Source organism: Cebus imitator, unplaced genomic scaffold (genome assembly GCF_001604975.1).
Source record: "Cebus imitator isolate Cc_AM_T3 unplaced genomic scaffold, Cebus_imitator-1.0 Scaffold425, whole genome shotgun sequence".
Lineage (NCBI taxonomy): Eukaryota > Metazoa > Chordata > Mammalia > Primates > Cebidae > Cebus > Cebus imitator.
Window position 1 is genome coordinate 769,229 of NW_016107740.1, and position 19,476 is coordinate 788,704.

The window sequence follows — 19,476 nt, forward strand, 5'->3', positions numbered from 1 at the left end:
AGGTCAGATCCAGTCCATGCTTATTTTTATAGGAGCTGAGGGTGGTTTTTATATTTTTAAATGCTTACATTTTACATGGTTATATAAGCACCTACATAATCTCTTTTTTGTCTCTTGGCCCTCAAAGCCTAAAATATCTGCGATCTTGTTAAGAAAAAATTTGCCTACCCCTGCTGTAGAAGAAAGTTGGAAGGCATGTACTGCCATTGATCTATGTGAAATTGTTAGTACTTGAGCATTGTTGATATACAAAAAGGTTAATTTCATACAGTTCAAGCTAATATATTTTGAGGCCTTTCTTCTTTCCCAATGGTTAAAATGCTAACATTTGGGCTCTTGGAGTGGAAGAAGTAAATTTATCTGAAAAATTCACATATGTGTACTTGCTCCTTTTTTCACCTTAGAGAATGACACATTGGCCATCGGCTGAGTGCCTTTCCAGAGATTACCAAAGGCCCTGAGCTGTGTGCTGTCCAGTAATTGCAAGGAAGCTCTTTATTTTAATTTGACTTATTTTTTTACCAAGAGCTCTTTATGAGAAAACTATCTTCTCCTTATTGGGTGCCAGAAACATGCTACCTGAGCTGAGAACCGAGATTGCTGCCCCAAGGCCTCTGCTGAGCTTGTCACTTTGTGCCTTTTTTCCGGTGGCGGTGGGGAGTTGGGGGGGTGAGTGGCTGCTTTTCCAGGGGCCACACATCTGCATAACATGTTGCCTGAAATGCCCTTCCCTGGAACTGGAGTGTGGTTCGTACCCTCTCGTGGTTTCATCTCTGATTTCTTTCCCAGTGTTGTTGATACTTCAGTCTAAGGCATTAACACTGTTACGTATTTTGCTTGATTTGTTCTCCATTCCTCCCTTCCATGTGCTCCTTTGTAGCTTGCTTCTCCTGATCATTAAATAAGATTTAGCCAGATGCTGTAACCCTAGCACTTTGGGAGGCCGAGGTGGGTGGATCACCAGACATCAGGAGTTCCAGACAAGCCTGGCCAACTTGGTGAAACCCCATTTCTACTAAAAAAGAAAAAAACAAAAACAAAAATTAGCCGTATGTGGTGAGCCTCGCCTGTAATCCCAGCTACAAGGGAGACTGAGTCAGGAGAATTGCTCGGACCTGGAAGATGGAGGTTGCAATAAGCCAAGATTGCACCATTGCACTTTAGCCTGGGTGACAAGAGCAAAGCTCAAAATAATAAGTAAATAAGATTTGCTTGTTGAAACCTCAAGCTGACATTCTGTAGAGGCTACTCATAGCAGAAAGAAATGTTAACCTCAGTGACTCTTGCTGTCCTCCCACAAGGCAGGAAAGCCAATTTGACCTGGGGCCTCCTCACCAGGCCTGTGTCTGAACAGGGCCACACTGTTCCCTGGAGAAGAGAAACTATTTCAGTAAAAAACAACAGCAATATGCCACAGAGTTAATAACTTTATCATCAGGCGTGGTCGGAATCATCGGTCAAGGGTCAGCAGTGCATGCTGCTGCACCCTACATTTGGTTTTGAGGCTCATGTGTCAGACTGGAGTTTTAATTTTCTTTCTTTCTGATTTGCGATTGCTCTGCCTTTCCGGGCTATCTCCTTTCAGGACAGGGCGCTGCTCTTGGATGGAATGTGGAATGGCATCCATTGAGCATGAAAATAGGAAGTAAATAGCTAGAGCTGTTCTCTCCTAACTTTTCATACCGATACTTGTGTTTATGTTAAAATTCAAGTTTTAAAATAGGTCATGTGCCACATAACAATGTTTCAATCTAGGACAAACTGAGTATACAACAGTATACTACAACAGTAGTCCCATAAGATTATAATACTGTGTTTCTCCTGTACCTTTTCTGTTTAGATATGTTTAGATACATAAATACTTATCACTGTATTACGGTTGCATGTGGTATTCAGTACAGAAACATGCTTTACAGGTTGATAGCCTGAGAGCACCAGGCTCTGCCATCTAGCCTAGATGTGTAGCAGGCTATGCCATCTAGGTTTGTGTAAGAACACTCCATGATGATGTTTGCACAGCAGTGAAATCGCCCAGTGAGGCATTTCTCAGAATGAAGCTCTGTTGTTTGGCAACACATGACTATATTCCAGGAATTGCTAATAAAATTGCACCTTTGTTCATTTTTGTCTCTACCTATCCATTTCTTTTTCTTTCTTTTTTTTTTTAAAGAGTATTTATTTATTTATTTATTTTTGAGACTGAGTTTCGCTCTTGTTACCCAGGCTGGAGTGCAATGGCGCGATCTCGGCTCACCGCAACCTCCGCCTCCTGGGTTCAGGCAATTCTCCTGCCTCAGCCTCCCGAGTAGCTGGGATTACAGGCACGCGCCACCATGCCCAGCTAATTTTTTTTAGTTTTAGTAGAGACGGGGTTTCACCATGTTGACCAGGATGGTCTCGATCTCTTGACCTCGTGAACCACCCGCCTCGGCCTCCCAAAGTGCTGGGATTACAGGCGTGAGCCACCGCGCCCGGCTGTACCTATCCATTTCTTTGCATGACTGCAGCCACCACTGTAACCTCAGTTGTGAGAATCTGGACTCTTATAATAGCTTCCAGATCTCTGGCCTGCAGTCTCTTTGCCTGCAAATTTAACTCATCCATAGTGACCAAATTAATCTAACAGAGGCATGGCTCTGACCATGCCACTTCCCTGCTGATATGTTTGGTGCATCACCACTAGTTTAAAAGGTCACTCTGGTATTTGAGTCCGTTAGGTTTTCTTTCACTGCTCCTTACTTGTATTACCCACCACATTCAGAAAAAAGTTACCATGAATACAACTAAAGCTAGAAAACCATGGGTGTTGGAAAGTAGGATTTGGAAAAACTTGTAATATGCAAAAAATTTCTCCCCTTATCAATGCTAAGGACTCTTTTTCCCAGGGAGTTTTCTGGTTTCCCAGCTGGAAGCACATGTTCCTGCAGGCTGGAGTGCAGTGGTATGATCTCTGCTCACTGCAACCTCTGCCTCCCAGGTTCAAGCAATTCTCCTGCCTCAGCAACTACCATAGATAAAATAGTATCCTCATTCACAGAGAAAAGGAGGGATCTCTTGACCTCATGATCCGCCCACCTTGGCCTCCCAAAATGCTGGGATTACAGGCATGAGCCACCGTGCCCAGCCCTTGCAGCTCTTAAATCTTTCTCTTGATGCTTTCTTGTGTCCTAAATTCCTTTTATATTTTGGCACATGTATATAGTTTGTCTGAACTCCAGCACTAAACTCTTTTTCATTTCCCTCCTTTTCTCTGTGAATGAGGATACTATTTTATCTATGGTAGTTGCTGTAATATTTGTGGAGTCATCTTGGGCTAAGGGGTGGAACTGGGTTATAACCATCCTCAGAGCTTGTGCCAGCCAAGACCAAGGGGGAAGTAATGGGAGCCTGATGCAGAATAAGTGCTTAATAAATATATATGGAGTGAATGAATGAAGTACTTGCTTAGAAACTTAGCATTGATAAGGGGAGAAATTTTTTGCATATTACAAGTTTTTCCAAATCCTACTTTCCAACACCCATGGTTTTCTAGCTTTAGTTGTATTCATGGTAACTTTTTTCTGAATGTGGTGGCTGCTATATTGACTGTTCTGTGTCTAGCTCTTGGGCACAGGTTTTGCCAGTTGCATTGGCTGTCTCTTTTGGTGAATTGTTTCTTGTTTGGTATTAAGCTTTCCCTGTGAGGGCCTGTTCAGTAGAGGTTGTTTGATGTGGGAATCCCATGTGACTAGGATTGTGCAAACCCAGCACTTTCTAATTTGCCTCAGTTAGTGTCCCATGGGTGTCATGGCTTCCAGACCAGTGTTATTATTTTCTTGGCCCAGGGACCCTGGGTGTTCTCTATTTGGATGCCATACCTCTACCTGGGAGCTGTTTTAAAATTTTGATTTCTTATTGGTGAGATATGACCCTTTGTTCTCCCAGGTTCATCAGGACCTCAGCCCCTAGACACTAAGGCTATCTCATGTTCTGATAGCCTTTTACATCTTCAGAGCTTCAACTTTCTCTCATCCAACTTTGAGTTCTATCTTTGGTTCTGGCCCGGGGATTTATTTCTTGTGATTTTCAATTTTTTCTTTGTATTCAAGAAGTTGTTAATTATCTCTTATTCAATTTTTCCATGTATTTGAAACAGGCAGAGTCCTTCCCTATCATCTCAGCTTACCATGTTGATTGGAAACTTTATTACCACAGTCCGACTAAATAATTTTAAGATATTTTAGTTGCCAAATTGCAATCCCTGATTTCTGCAGAACTTTAGATACTAAGTATTAATTCAGTGAATGGGTGTTATGCAGATCCCCCTACTGAGATACCACGAACCTAAGTAACCACATTTTTGTAGTGTATAGTCTCATCCGTGGCTTCCTCCTTACTTGTAGATCACTTTCTGTGCATGTCTTAGTCAGTCAGTTAGACTCTAGATTTTTACATGGCATGTGAACCCAGTCTGTAAAATTGGTGATCTGAGGTCTGTTGACTGCTATTATTTTTAGATACTCATAAATATAGACCATGTTTTCACATACCTAGTAAATAATCTTACACCTTGATGTTAACACTAGTAAAGAAAGGTGACTTCTATGTGTTTGTCTTTCACTGAAGAAAGAAATTAAATTTCAGTAGTCCAAATTAACATCCCTTCTTTGCAACTTTGTTCTTGCTTGTTTTTTTTTTTAATCTCTCTTGTAATTTGCTACTTCCGGGGTAGAGATTTGCAGTCTTAATTTGTTGTAATAAAAGAGTGTCTTTTTCCCCCGACACTACAGTAGTTAATTTTATTTGTTCAGTAACTCATATTGCAAGCATTAAACCAAGCGTAGGCTTTGATTCTATAAGCCCAAATTCACATGTTGAAGAAGATCAAAGTAAACTGCAATCCATGTATGTGGATGAAAACTAAAGGCTCAGAGTTAATCTCCTTGTAGTTTTTAAACTTCTACAGCCTAGAGCTCAGTAGTCACAGGACTTTTAGGTCCTTCTGGATATCCCACAGGGCATCTGCGCTTTTCTTGAGCTCAGCAACCTCATCATCCTTGAACTTCCAGTTGATAATGCTGGTTAATCCCTGGGCATTGAGGATACACAGAAGGCTCAGAAAGACTTTATTCTCAATGCCATACATCCCCTTTACCATCATTGACATGGGTTGAATCCTGGATAGACTTTCAACATGGATTCAATAAGATCTGCATAGTTAATCCAGTAGCCCAGTTGGTATATCCTTTTAGCTTGATGACTTCATAGGCACTTTTAACCACCATCTTATGCACTTCCTTCTGATTTTCACTATCGTTGTCAGTTCCCATTTCTGGATTCAGTTCCTGTAGAGAAACACCTGCTACATTCACGCCACTCCACATAGCCACACTTTAGTTGCCGTGTTCTCCCAAATTCCATCCATGGCAGCCGCTGGGATAAATGCCAAATTTTTCAGCCATAATGTGGCAAAATCTAGCAGAATCCACATTACATCCACTTCCAATCACACAGTGTTTGGATAATCCACTTAGTTTCCAGGTAACATAAGAATGTCCACTGGTTTGGAAACCACAATTAATGATGCCATCAGGACTGTATCTGACAATCTGAGGAATAATGAATTTGAAGACATTAACATTTCTCTGCACCAGATTGAGACGACTCTCCCCATCTTGTTGATGGACTCCTGCAGTTACCATTACAATCTTAGAATTGGCAGTCACAATGATCTTTATCTGCCACAATTTTAAGCATATGAAGAAATAAGCTCCCATGCTACAGATTCATTTCTCCTTCAGGCTTATCCTCCAAAACATCCACAAGAGCAAGTTCATCAGCCAGAAGCTTTCCCAGAATGCTGATAGCACATGCCATACCAACTTGTCCAACACCCTCCACAGTAATCTTATTGTTTGGGACCGTTGCCTCTTATTCTGCAACTGGTGCAATGAGTTTTTCCTTAAGAGTTGCCATTTTGCACGGGACAGAGAAGGCTCCGGATACCTCCATAACAATGCAGAGAAGACAGGGTCAGCCAAGAGTGTCTCATTTGGATGCTCTGGATCTATCACTTTCCCTTTCACTAACAGAGAGAACGGGACTAAGAAGCCCTGTGACAGGTCTTCACCAGGAGGAATTGGATGCCCTGGAAAGAATCCTACTTTGTGCCTGCATTTGTTGTAGAATGAGACTCTGAAAACATGACAGGATAGTCCTTGGAGGGACTCTAGTCCTTTTGCCTTCCCTAGACTCACCCTCTTGTACCAAGGGAGCTGTTATAGAGTTGGTGAGAACCTGCATATCTCATGCTGGTATTTTGGGAATAATAACTGTAGTGGCTTCCCCATACTCCACATCAAGAGGATTAGGATGATGGGAATAGGTCAGAAAGGGTCCTGCGTGTGTGTGGACTGGCTTTGCCTCTGAGAAAGATGAGAAGAATGCGTTGTCCGCAGGGCAGGAGACACAGCACCTCTGCTAAAGGAACAGTGGGGAGGAAATGCCCCAGCCAGGCTGTCTTCTGCAAGCAGCCGCCGGAAGGGAAAGGAGAAAAGCATGCAACTTGATGGGGCCTCATTTTGAAACCAAAGCAAAGAGACTTATTTTTCCAGGGTTTTGGACACTTGCTCATATATGCAAACCTGAAATTGTCCTCAGGGGAAGTGAACTCTGGTGAACTTCCTTTGCACAAAAGGCCACAAAAATCCATGCAGGATAAAACCAATAGAATTCTAAAAGAATGACTTGGCATATTTATTTTAGAGTCAGAAGATAGGTCAGTTTATTGTTTGCCTCTGTAGCTTCTAGACCTTTCTGTTATGAATATACACTTAGAAAAAGAAAACAGCAACATATATTGTCGAATATTTATTTTTATTTTTGTTTTTGAGGCAGAGTCTCACTCTTGTCGCCCAGGCTGGAGTACAATAGCGCAATCTCAACTTACTGCAACCTCTGCCTCCCAAATTCAAGCAATTCCCCTGCCTCATCCTGTAAGTAGCTGGGATTACAGGCACCCACCATCACGCAGGCTAATTTTTATATTTTTAGTAGAGATAGGGTTTCACCATGTTGGCCAGGCTGATCTCAAACTCCTGACTTGAGGTGATCTGCTTGCCTCGGCCTCCCAAAGTGCTGAGATTATAGGCATGAGCCACCGCACCCTGCCTGAATATTTTATAGATGATGCTTTGTTAAGGGAATATCTAGACTTTTTAGTCTGTCTCTTTTGATTTTATGGAGAATACTTAAGTCCATGGGACTACATTTGTTTTCCCCCCTGAATTCTTTCCTAGGAGTGTCCAATTTTGGGGAAAGTTGATCCCCCTCTGCCAGAGTACAAGAAAATTCTGCAAACAGCTTAAGTTACGTATTACTTATTTGGAACTCGATACCAATAAATCCAACATGACTTGGCTAACTCTGGAAATCAGGCGTACGTGCTGCCATGCTATCCTTTGACTTGGGCTTCGTTGGGGTAAAGAGGATTTCCTGTTGTTTTTGAACAAGAGAGAGTAGCTTTTTGTTTTGAAATCACTGATCGTCACACCACAGGGTCCAGTTTAAGCAAGTAAGCAGGGTGCAGTTTAAAGACGCTTCCTTTTTTTGAGGGAAAAGGTTTAGTTAAGAGGAGAGGGGGTGACCAGAGCCAATTAACAGGTAGATAATGTATTTGCTATACTCCTCTTACTGTGTTGACTTCTCTGGGGTATTGAGAAGAATTGCATATTGCCCTCAAAATGCTTATATCTCATCTGTGAATGTGACCAAAGGCAGTAACTGTATCATTTAGAATCAGTTTATGTGATATAGCAGTTTAGAGGAGAGGAAAGCTGGTAAGGACGTGTGCAGTCAGTAAAACCCAGAGAGAGGCTTTACACAGTTTCCAGAGCATCAATGGTCTTGGGAGGAGTCCCACTCAGATCATTTTGTTGGCAGATCAGGCATGGGACTGCAGGTGTCATGGGTGGGATTTGAAGGACACGTGACATGGGATATTATGGAGGGATCTAATGAACTGGGATCAAATGAGAAGGGCCTGGGGAGGGCATATGTCAGTTAGAAGAAAGAGCGTGTTCATAATAAGAAATTACATTTATGACTGTTATTAGCACTTACATAGGAACTGTTCTGAACACTTTATGTGTATTCTTTTAATCTTCACTACAACTCTGTGACATAGACACTACTGTTATCACTCAATGACAGATAAGGAAACTGAGGCACACAGGAAATATAGAAGCAACTTATTTGGCCAGGTGCGGTGGCTCATACCTATATTCCCAACACTTTGGGAGGCCGAGGCAGGTGGATCACGAGGTCAGGAGTTTGAGACCGGCCTGACCAACGTGGTGAAACCCCGTCTCTACTGAAAATAAAAAAATTAGCTGTGCGTGATGGCTTGCACCTATACTCCCAGCTACTCAGGAGGCTGAGGCAGGAGACTCACTTGAACCCGGGAGGCAGAGGTTACAGTGAGCTGAGATCACACCACTGCACTCCAGCCTGGGTGACAGAGCGAGACTCTGTCTCAAAAAAGGTAATTTATTTATGCATTTATGCCTACACAGACAATGGTGGAGCTGAGATTTGAACCCAGGCCTTTTGGCTTCAGAGTCTGTGCTTTTAACCATGCTGTGTACCTGCTTCAGTAGATGTGAAAGAAGTGAGAGGAGTTACAAGCAAGAGAAGTTGTTGGAGAGAGAGGAAGTTCCAAGGTCAGGATTTCAGTGGAGCAGGTCCTAGGGATGCAATGTTCATTTGGTGGCCACATGGAGGAAGGAGTTAGTGGTATAGAGGGGAGTGAGAAGTCAGCCGCATCAGGTAAATTCTGGAATCAGGATGGCAAAAGTAACAGCCCAGAGCCCTTAGTCTGTGCTGGGCACTGGGGAGAGAGCAGTGAAAAGGCAGATGAGGTCTCTACTCCCGTGGCACTTCTGTTTATTCTACTGATGGAGCCAGGCAGTAAGAAAGCCTTCCAGTAGAGGAGATAATTGTGGCTTGTGGTACCTGCTATAGAGGAATGAAGAGTGTGATGGAGGGATACTGGCATGACCCATGTAATGTTGGGTGACCAGGGAAGGTGTCCCTGAAGAACTGATACTTGAGCTACAATCTGAAGCATGGGAAAGCCCAATCTATAAAGAACTGGGAAAAGCTCATTACAGACCAAGGGGTATGGACTATTTAAGGAATGGCAAGGAGCCAGGGTGGCCAGAGCATAGTGAGTGTGGTGGGACCTGGTGAGGGAGATGAGGTTGGAGAAGGCAGCTAGGTCACATCAGAGTGGAGAGCCTTGGTTAGGAGTTTCAGCTGTTTCCTAAGAGAAGTGGGGAGCCACTGAAGGTTCAGTAGGTGGGGGGCATCTAGGGTGCTAAATGGATGTGCCTTTTTGATCAGGAAGGGGCAAGGAGGTGGTGAGAGCAGCTTGCAGACAGCGTATTTAGGTTTGAATCACTACCAGCATGGCTTTTCTGCCTGGGGAATGGTGAGCTGCACCTCAAAGTTTCTCAGTGGTCAAGTTGTGATCAAGGTTCACAGTGGCAAGACTTCATACCCACCTTTTAGCCGTTGACTGCGCATTTATACCTAACTCTTCATAGAGAGAAAAACCAAAGTTTATGAACTTAAAAGATTAAACAGTTTTTATTTGTTTGTTATTATATGTATGGGAATTTGTAAAACAGTTACTTTATAGGTAGTGGATGCTTTTGATATTGGGAGCAGAAAACCTTTTATTGAATGATTTTCTCCTTCCCAAGATGGAGACTCAAAAGGGAGACATGATTAATTGTCCACTCAATGCCTATATCCTGTTCCATTGTTCCTCATAGGTCCTTAGTTTAATTCAGGGTGGTGTGGAGGTCACCCTTGACAATAGATTGTAATGATTAAGCCAATATGCCAATCCTGAGCCCTGATTTTCCAGCATTCCTTGTAGCAAGTGTGGCCCTGTGACCTACTTCTGGCCAGTGAGATCTGAGAGTAAGTCCACTGGGGTGGGGGCGGGGTTGCTGGGAAAGCCTTTACTGTATTGTCTTTATAAAGCCTGACAAATGAGCTTATCAGTACCCTTCCTTGCTTTCCCATTCTTTCTGCCTTGAATGATGATGAAATGCCTAGGTGTACAGCAGCCTTCATGTCACCATGAGGTGATGACAAGCATGAGGGGAAGGCCAAGAGCCTCGGAGATGTCTGCCCTGACATTGTTTTCAAGCCAACACCTGCAGCCCTGGGCCTTCCAGCTCCTTTTTATTTGTTGAATCCACTGGTAGATGGGTTTTCTGATACTTAAAGCTGGACTGTTAAATGAAGCAGATTCGAAGATGCAGATGTTATGAGCTGTTTCCTCTGTATTGTGACAGCCTCATACATGTCCTTGATATTCAGTATGACCTTTATCTTGGGTGGCAACCGTCTTTGAAAAGAAAGTGCTAACTTGTATTAAAAGTTGTTCACAGTTGAAAATGATGAGCTGTGGAGTTGTGAACTTGGAAATGTAATTTTCAAAATAAATGAACTCCTCTGTGTGAACTTGGTGTAGCAAGTACCATGGAGACATACTTCATGGGCAGTATCTTCCTTATGGCCTTTTTTTATGATAGTCTTAGTTTTTGGGTGAACTACATTGTGTATATTTATGGCTTTATAGGAAACTATAGTTGTACTGGGGTAATAGCATAAATAGTCTGATTTCTTGAAAATGTTAAGCTCCAACAGGCTTTATTGGATTTCAAGGTAATGGTATTATTAAATTTTCTGCCACTTTTCAAACTTCTTGTGGCTGAGTTCCAAGCTGCTGATTTTAATAAATTTTGGGGCTGGTTCTATTCATTTATGGAAAAAAGTTATCCTGGAATTTTCTATTGCTAAATTGAGGAGTGGGGGAAATAATTTGAACTTTTTTTTTCTTAACTATCTTGGATTTGGGTACAGCACTCGGGATTACTTTCCACATGGAAGGTAGAAATGGCTTTGCGATATGTATCATGGAGATAATATAAGGTATGAAATGAAAGTTATGTTCTCTGGTTTATTAGGAAAAAACCCTAGAAGTCATAGGGTCATCAAATTGTAAAGAGAAAAGAATTTTGCACATCATCTAGTAAAATTTCACTTTTTTCCTTAGCCTTGGAAACTTGAGACCTAGAACACTTTCAGTTATTCATTTTAAAAAATAAAAATATGTGCATTTACTCTATGTATCCTCTTCTTTAATGAAAAACTATTCCAGCTGGGTGTGGTGGCTCATGCTTGTAATCCCAGCACTCTGGGAGGCTAAGGCAGGTGGATCACTTGAGGTCAGGAATTTGAGACCAGCCTGGCCAACATGGTGAAACCCCCATCTCTACCAAAAATATAAAAATTTAGCCTGGTGTGGTGGCAGGTACCTGTGATCCCAACTACTCAGGAGGCTGAGGCAGGAGAATTGCTTGAACCCAGGAGTCAGAGGTTGTAATGAGCTGAGATCATGCCACTGCACTCCAGCCTGGGTGACAGAGCGGGACTCTGTCTCAAAAAAAAAAAAGAAAAGAAAAGAAATATTGTCCCAAAGGAACGAGAAACACTGTGTAGCCCCAAGAACCTTGACAAGAAGGCTGTATAAGTTATTTGTTTCAACTACCTCATTTTACCGAGAGGAAAGCTTATTGCTTTAAGGTGGACCAGCCAGTTGGCCCTTGGGCAGGTAGGAACAGGGCCACAGAAACTATTAGGAATGTTAACATCCTCAGTGCTATTGCCGGAATTCACCATGACAGTATCTTACGTGGGCTCAGTGCTTGATCTTGTCTCCGAGAGCCATGAGGTTTTGATAGACACTCATGTGACACAGGGCATCCCAGGCAGAACAAATGGAAGAGGCTTGTGAGAGGAGCTGTTTAATAGCTTCAGTATAGAGTGAGGCACCAGTGTGGTGCCCCACTTGGGATCAGGTGGCAGAAGAATGGCTTATGTCCATTCAGATTAGGGACAAGTTGGGGCTAGTTCAGCCCGTTTGGGACAGAATGTAGAAGGTCATAGGAGTCCCATCAGTGAAGTGAGATTTTATTTTGGTGTGTATGTATGTATGTACGTATGTATTTTTTTATTTTTGTACAAACAAGGTCTTGCTGTGTTGCCCAGGCCGATCTTGAACTCCTCACCTCAAGTGATCGTCCTTCCTTAGCCTCTAAAAGTGCTGGGATTACAGGTGTGACCCACTATGTCTGGCCCATTGGTTATTCAGTAACCAATGAAAAGCTTTAAGTATACTCATGTTGGCCAGCTGCTGTGGCTTAAGCCTGTAATCCTAGCTCTTTGGGAGGCCAAGGTGTGTAGATCACGAGGTCAGGAGTTCCAGACCAGCTTGGCCAATATGGCGAGACCCCATCTCTACTCAAAGTACAAAAATTAGCTGGGCATGGTGGTGTGTGCCTGTGCCTATAGTCCTGGCTGCTTGGGAGGCCAAGGCAGGAGAATCACTTGAACCAGGGAGGCAGAGGTTGCAGTGAACTGAGATCGCGCCACTGCACTCCAGCCTGGGTGACAGAGCAAGACTCTATCTCAAAAAAAAAAAGAAAAGAATACTCATGTTGGTGACAGTTAAACTTGGTCAGCAATTACTGTGTGTCATCGCCATTTTAAGTGCTTTACACACACTCTCCTATTTAATTCCCACAACAGACATTTGGTATAGATATTCATTCTCATTATCTCCATTTTACAGCAGAGGAAACAGACGTTAGATGACTTACCTAAAGAGACACTCAGAGGAAACAGTGGAGATGGAATTCAAACCCGGGTAGCACAGCCCTAGGATCCTGGCTATTGATAGTCTGGAGCATGTATATGTGGTGGTGATAAAGATGGTGGCTGCTCTTAGGAAGGTAGATCTGCAGGAGAGTGCAGGTGTATTGGCGTGAGGGCAGGCAGATGATCAGAATACCAACCGTAGGCCTTCAGGATGAATAAGAGCCTGGCCTAGATGGTGACCATGGAAATGAAAAGATGAGAATTCACATGTTACTAGCTTCAAAGAATGGATTGGTGCCAGGTTTCTGATTGGTCATGGGGCCAGGGAGTGATAGAGTCAGAAATGTCAGGGATATTGCTTGAATGTCCACGTAACCAAATTAGGGAAGCTGAGAGAAGACTTGATGGGAGGGTGATGATTTATTTTTACAGAGCCCTGTTTTCCTACTTTGTGACCAACTAGTGCAGTGGTTCTTAACCTGGGACTCCAGAGAAAACTGTCTAGAAAAGAGTATGTTCTAACAGAGTTCCGTGAGTTTGTGGACTCTGCCAAGCTCACATTTTGTTGTATAGCATGGTCTTGGGCACACAGAAGGTCTCCTGTGTTTTGAGGCAGTTTGTGGTAGAGGCACTTAGAATTCTGTGGTGGCTTGTCCTCTTCCCAGCTTAAGAATCTGTGGGTGTGTGCTCAGGAGAAGGGGTGGGTGTGGGTCTGCGTTTTAGAGACCCGCCTTTCTTTTAACGTCCCTGGCCCTGATTCCTGACTTCCGCTTTCCTTCCTGCCCTTAAGTTCTGTTGAGGAAAGCCGACTGTAGCTGGAGATAGAGGAGGACCTGGGTGTTTCTTTGTGAACTCGCATCCTGTGTTGAGGGAAACACCCTGTTCCTGGTGGCGGCCTCTGGGCTCAATGTGGGTTTCTTCCTGCTGCTGCCTTTCTGAGAAATGTGACCTGGCCAGGCGTGTCTTCTTGGAGGCTTCTGAATGCAGGTCCCAGCTAAAGGGCTGAGAAGGAACAGCAGGTTGTTCTAGGATAAGTAGTTGACACCTTTGTGGAAAAAAATCCCGGCATAGATGAGAGAACGTAGAGCTTGCAATTTGGGCTTCTGTTTCATTACGATTTATTCCTCTCTCTTCCCTTCCTCGTTTCCTTCCGTTCCTTCTCCCTGCCTCTGCTTTATTCTTATTAGAAAAGTTGCTAATTGTGCATGTGACTATACCTATTTTTATCTTCCACTATTATTTTCAGTCTTGATTTTCCAGGGAAAGGTAACATTGGCAAGTTGCAGAAGCACTGGTGATGTGTGGAATTTGTAGGCATGGCTACATGGGGAAGATGAAGGGAACTAGAAATCTTGGCTACCCCTGTCCTCCAACCCCTTAAAAACCTCTGGAAAAACAGGACGCATGTGTGGGTTTGAATCCTGCTTCAGTCACCAGCAGAATCTCCTTGCATGTGCCAGTTACCTAATCTCTCATCTGTAAAATGGGGATGGTGATATTTACTTCTTTCCAAAGGGTGTTGTGACACACAAATGAGGCAGCATATGTGAAGGAATTCTAAGCATCTCTCTTTATCTCCTTGTTCCCGTCTAATTAAAAGTTTCTGTATTGTACCTTGGAATGAGCCCAGAAATACTTGGAGGGAGGGAGAATCTAAGTGTTATGTTAAATTGCTTTTTGTGTGTTTATTCCATTTCTACATAGTAACCATGCGAGGTAAATATTTTTATTTTTCAAGAGGAGAGAACTGAGGTTCAGAGAGGTTTCAAACAAAATAGCTTCACCACCTGCTACATATGTGGCAGTTATTTACTATCTTGCTGCCTCTTACCACATCTATAAAATGAGGATAATAACAGTTTTCTCTCCACTGAGTGGTTTTGAGGATTGAAGTAGTTAATATATAGGAAGTCTTAACATACAATGCTTGGTAAATAGTCAATATGATAGATATATTAGAAATTACAGAGTGAGTGTTTCTTACACAAGATGTTTAGGACTAGAAGTATTTTTTATTTCAGATTTTTGTTTTTCGATTTGCAATATTTGCATTATACTTATCAGTTAAATATCGCAAATCCAAAACTCCAGAATCTCATGATACTCAAAGGACATTATACTTAAAGGAAATGCTCAGTGGAGCCTTTTGGATTTCAGATTTTTAAATTCGGGATGCTTAGCTGGTGTTATCATTAAGAAAACTGCCAAATGTCTTCTAGGCCTCTATTTGGTGAAATCTGGATTGGCTCATATAATGTGTTGAAATGGGATTTCACTATAATTTTCTAACTAAGAGTGGATTTGGTTTTCATGCAGAAGGATTGAGGAATTGATATTAGAATACCACAAAAACTTCAAAGGATTTAGAAAATGTGGGGAAAAGAGGAGAGATCCAGGGATAATTAGGAGACAGGTCCGAAGGTAAGTGTTACTGTTGAGATGTGGTTGGAGAGAAACCATTGTCTGGTTCCTTGGTTATGATGCTTACCTTCTCTTGGAACCATCAGATCAGAGATATATAAACTCAACAAATGAGGTCTTTGGAGTCTCCATGTTACCAGCTTTATCCTACTTTCTACTTCCTGGAGGAGGCAGTGGAGTAGAGTGTTAAACTAAGGATTTTGGAATCATTAGACCAGGATCAGAACCTGGGCTCTGCTGCTTTTCAACTTCCCAGTGTTAGGCAGGTTTCTTTTTTTTTTAGACAGAGTCTCACTCTGTCACCCAGGATGGAATAAAGTGGAGTGATCTCAGCTCACTGCAACCTCTGCCTCCCTGGTTCAAGCAATTCTTCTGTCTCAGCCTCCTGAGTAGCTGGGACTACAGGCACATGCCACCATGCCTGGCAAATTTTTTGTATTTTGTAGAGACAAGGTTTCACTGTGTTGCCCAGGCTGGTCACAAACTCCTGAGCTCAGGCAATCCTCCTGCCTCGGCCTCCCAGAGTGCTGGGATTACAGGCATGAACCACTGTGCCCGGTGTATGTTTCTTAACCTTGCTAAAGCTTGGTGTCCTTCTGTGTGAAACAAGGAGAATGAAGGTGCCAGTGTCCTAGGATTTGTGTGAGAAATGAAAAGTGATTATGAACACTTTGTATTTAGCCCAAAGGAAGCCCTCAACAAATGTTAGATACTTAATATTACCCAGGACCCTATCTCTCCCTGTGGGCTTTGGTTAGGAACTCAGGCCCCATAGGCAAGCCAAAAGTGGCAATATTTGGATGGAGGCAGTACCGTTTTTGTATAAATCCTGACCGTGACCATAAGATTCCTGGCCTCCTGTCACTTTCAGTGAACAATGTGGTATAGAATCTTTGAATTCCCTTTTAGATACTTTTATCTGCCTCTCTTTTCTCTCAAAAAGTATCTTAGAGCTTGTAGGAGAACAAAAGTGGAGTATCTTACAGTTGGAGGAGAATCGAAATTTTTTCATCTTCTACTGGGTTCAAAACACCTCACTCCTTTTACTCCAATATTTAATTTGTTGCACAATGGGACTTTTATATCTAGCAATGGAGCTATTTAAACAAAATTACGTTGTAAACCAACACTTTTACCATTCTGGTCTGTGCTATGCAGAGATTTTCCTCTTTATATCTTAATTGTTCCCACTACAAAAGCAGGCGAGGGGAATGAATCATGAGTTTCTCTAAGAAAAATTAAAAGGTGACAGAAGTGAACCAGGTTCCTCAGAATCACAGATCAAGAACACAAATCTCATGTGTCCTGACTCCCACTCCAGTGCTCCTTCAGAAAGGCCATGTTACCCCTCAGCCTTCCTTCCCACCTCTGTGAATGGAGCCTCCCAGGGTGTTCCATGCTGCCTGGGAGGCAGCTGCCCTTGCGACGGCTTCCCTTGCTGATGTAGACCTTACCAAATGACCTTTGTCAACCTCATGAGGAACCGTGAAATCCTTTAAAAAACTCATGCATTCTACTTCAGAGGAAATAATCTTCCTTGGCCAATTTAGCAAGATCCTTGCTCCTTGGTTTCCTTTAATTTTCTTTTTTTTTTTTTTTTTTAGAAAAAAAAAAAAAAAAAAAAACTGGAGAAGACCATCTGCTTTGTGAGGCAGTTCATCTCTTGTGTTTTCTCTAATAGATCTTTGAAGACCCAGTTAAGCAAATTAAGGCTTCATCTCATTCTTGTTTGGGATCATTTTGAAGTCATTTTGGTGCTTTGAAGTCACTGCCACTGGCAGCTCTCAATTATATATTTGAGATATCTTGCACTGTAGATTTTGCGAGGAGATGTTATCTTTGTTCCATGAATTGCAGGCACTGTGAGCCATTTCTCTGTAGTGCCAAATGATCACAACAGGATTCTTTGCTTTTTAAATTCCTTCCTCTCACTACAAGAAGTCCTATTAACATGTTTTCTGAGCTATAGAGTAAAATCTGTCAAATATAGCATGGAAAGCAGATGGGTAGTTGCTGTCGTCCTTTTCACAAACTCTAAACCTAGTTTTTCTTGGTAAAACTCAGCTTTGTCACCTTCTTTTACCCCATAGTTTTCATTTATGAATAGAAGACATATGTGAGGGAAAGGGCACTTCTGTATTGTTTTTTAAAGATATGGTATCTATATACCCAGCTTCATGTTCAAACCTTTTTTTTTTTCAAATTGAAAATCTTTTTCTCTGAATATAAAAATGTTTCATGCTCATTATAAAAAAAAAACTTAGAAAAAATAGCAACTTATAAAACATCAGAAGACCATTTTCTAAATCATGTTACCCAGAGATTACCACTATGAACATTTTGATGAGCTCTTCTATTCATTCCTTTAGCAATGATTTATTGAACAGCTGCTATGTGCCAGGCACTAGGAATATACCGATGAATGAAACAGACGTCATCTCTGTCCTCATACAGGGAGAGAGAGAAAGATATTAAATAAATTATAGAAATTATATAAATGTGAAATTTTATAAAAGTACAGAACACTAACAAGGTTAAATCTCATACAAACTTTTTTTAAGGAATAGAGTAATATCCCTACTGACAGTGAAAACATGCCAGAAGACATGCTCAATTAAAAATGATTAAAACCGTAATATTCTTATTTGCAAAGGTATATGCCACAACTGAGAAAAAAAAGAAAAATAAAAACAAATAAATAGGCCATAATATTCTATTTCAAAAAGATTAAAAGAGATTATTATAAAATTATGCAAGAGGTGAAAGAACAGCATAAGTCTGAATTAGGAAAACTCAGAGACAAGGAGACAGAACTCAAGAAAGAATTAGAAATTGAAAAAAAACCCTTTTAGAAATGAACTCTAAATTGGAAGGAGCACAGAATCAACTAAATACCACAAATGTCAGCCTCAGAGAAATAGAGGGTGAAAAGGAGGAAAAATGCAAAGGAACTGAAGAAAGAAGTAAAATTAAAATCCAAAGGAACTGAAGAAAGAAGTAAAATTTGGGAAAAGTTGACATATATTGAAGATAGACAAAAACAGATCCAACGTACAGGTAATAGGAGAGGAGAAAACCGAAGCAAAGGGGTGGTACAAATGATATATTTTACGAAAAGTTGTCTGGAAAAAAAAAATGTTTGAAACTACATTTTGAAAGAGAAAATCGTGTATTTTAGAATATCACCTTAGAACAACCCATACCGAGATATTCTAATAAAATTGTTGGATTAAAAAGAAGAAAGAAAAAGTCCTTTGAACATCTAGACAAAAAAGGAAAAACAGTATTAGAGAATTAGATTGTTCTTAGTCTTTCTGACAGAGATTTTTATGCTGAAAGAAAATATATTTCTAAGGTATTCAAAAGAAAGAAAACGTGAGGCAATGTTTTTATATCCAGCAAAATTGACCTTCAGATATAAAGAACACAAACTTATGAACATGCAAAAAAAAAAAAAAAATCAGTGGAGGAAATATTGCTCCTATGAGCTCCTCCTAAGGAATCTTCTACAGAGTGAGCTTCAAACAACAAAAATAACTGGAAAGATGTAAGATGAGCTCGAGACATCTCAAGATAAGTAGGTAGCAAGGAACCTATCAAAGTTTATTAGGGCATGTCAAAATGACTTAGGAGCCAACTTGAAGAGGTTCCTACTGCCAAAATAAAATTGCAAATATGTTTAAATCCATGAGGTTATGATATGAAAAAAAAATTCTTGGTTCTGTAATATGAAAAAAAGGTTAATGGAGTACCAGTTCACCATTTTGAAAGTAGTTAGGAAAGAATCAACTTCTTTCTTACATGAACTGTACCACTGGAAAACCAAGTGGTAGATGAAGGAAAGCATCTCCTAAGATTTTTCCACCCAGTAGATAAAAATGAAATTAAAGAATTGGAATATTACCATTTTCCAACCCCTGTGGATTGAGGCATTGAATAACAATGGCTGCTAACATTAGAAATGAATGAAAACCAGATCTCATGTGCTTCCTGAAATGAAAGAGCATACCGCCACAGACTGAATTTTAATTTCGTCAAGTCTCTGAATCTAGCTGCCAATTTGCAGAAAATTCAGAGGTTGGAGAAACAAGTTAAACGTGTACCACCAAAATTCATAGTGTGGAAACTCCGTAACTCAGACAGTCCATATTCTTTAAGAAATAAATTGTAGTTGGGCGCGGTTGCTCATGCCTGTAATCCCAGAACTTTGGGAGGCTGAGGCGGGTGAATCACAAGGTCAAGAGATCGAGACCATCCTGGCCAACATAGTGAAACCCTGTCTCTACTAAAATATAAAAATTAGCTGGGCGTGGTGGCGCGCATCTGTAGTCCCAGCTACTC

At 41.4% G+C, this 19,476-nt stretch overlaps 1 protein-coding gene and 1 pseudogene across 7 annotated transcripts in view; one reads left to right on the forward strand and one right to left on the reverse strand.

Annotated features, from left to right (window-relative positions):
- The window catches only part of APBB2 (amyloid beta precursor protein binding family B member 2), a 405,358-nt gene that overhangs the window by 149,873 nt on the left and 236,009 nt on the right, over nt 1-19,476 (forward strand). The gene's annotated exons all lie outside the window — the stretch shown is intronic.
- LOC108290149 lies at nt 4,761-5,976 on the reverse strand (annotated as a pseudogene).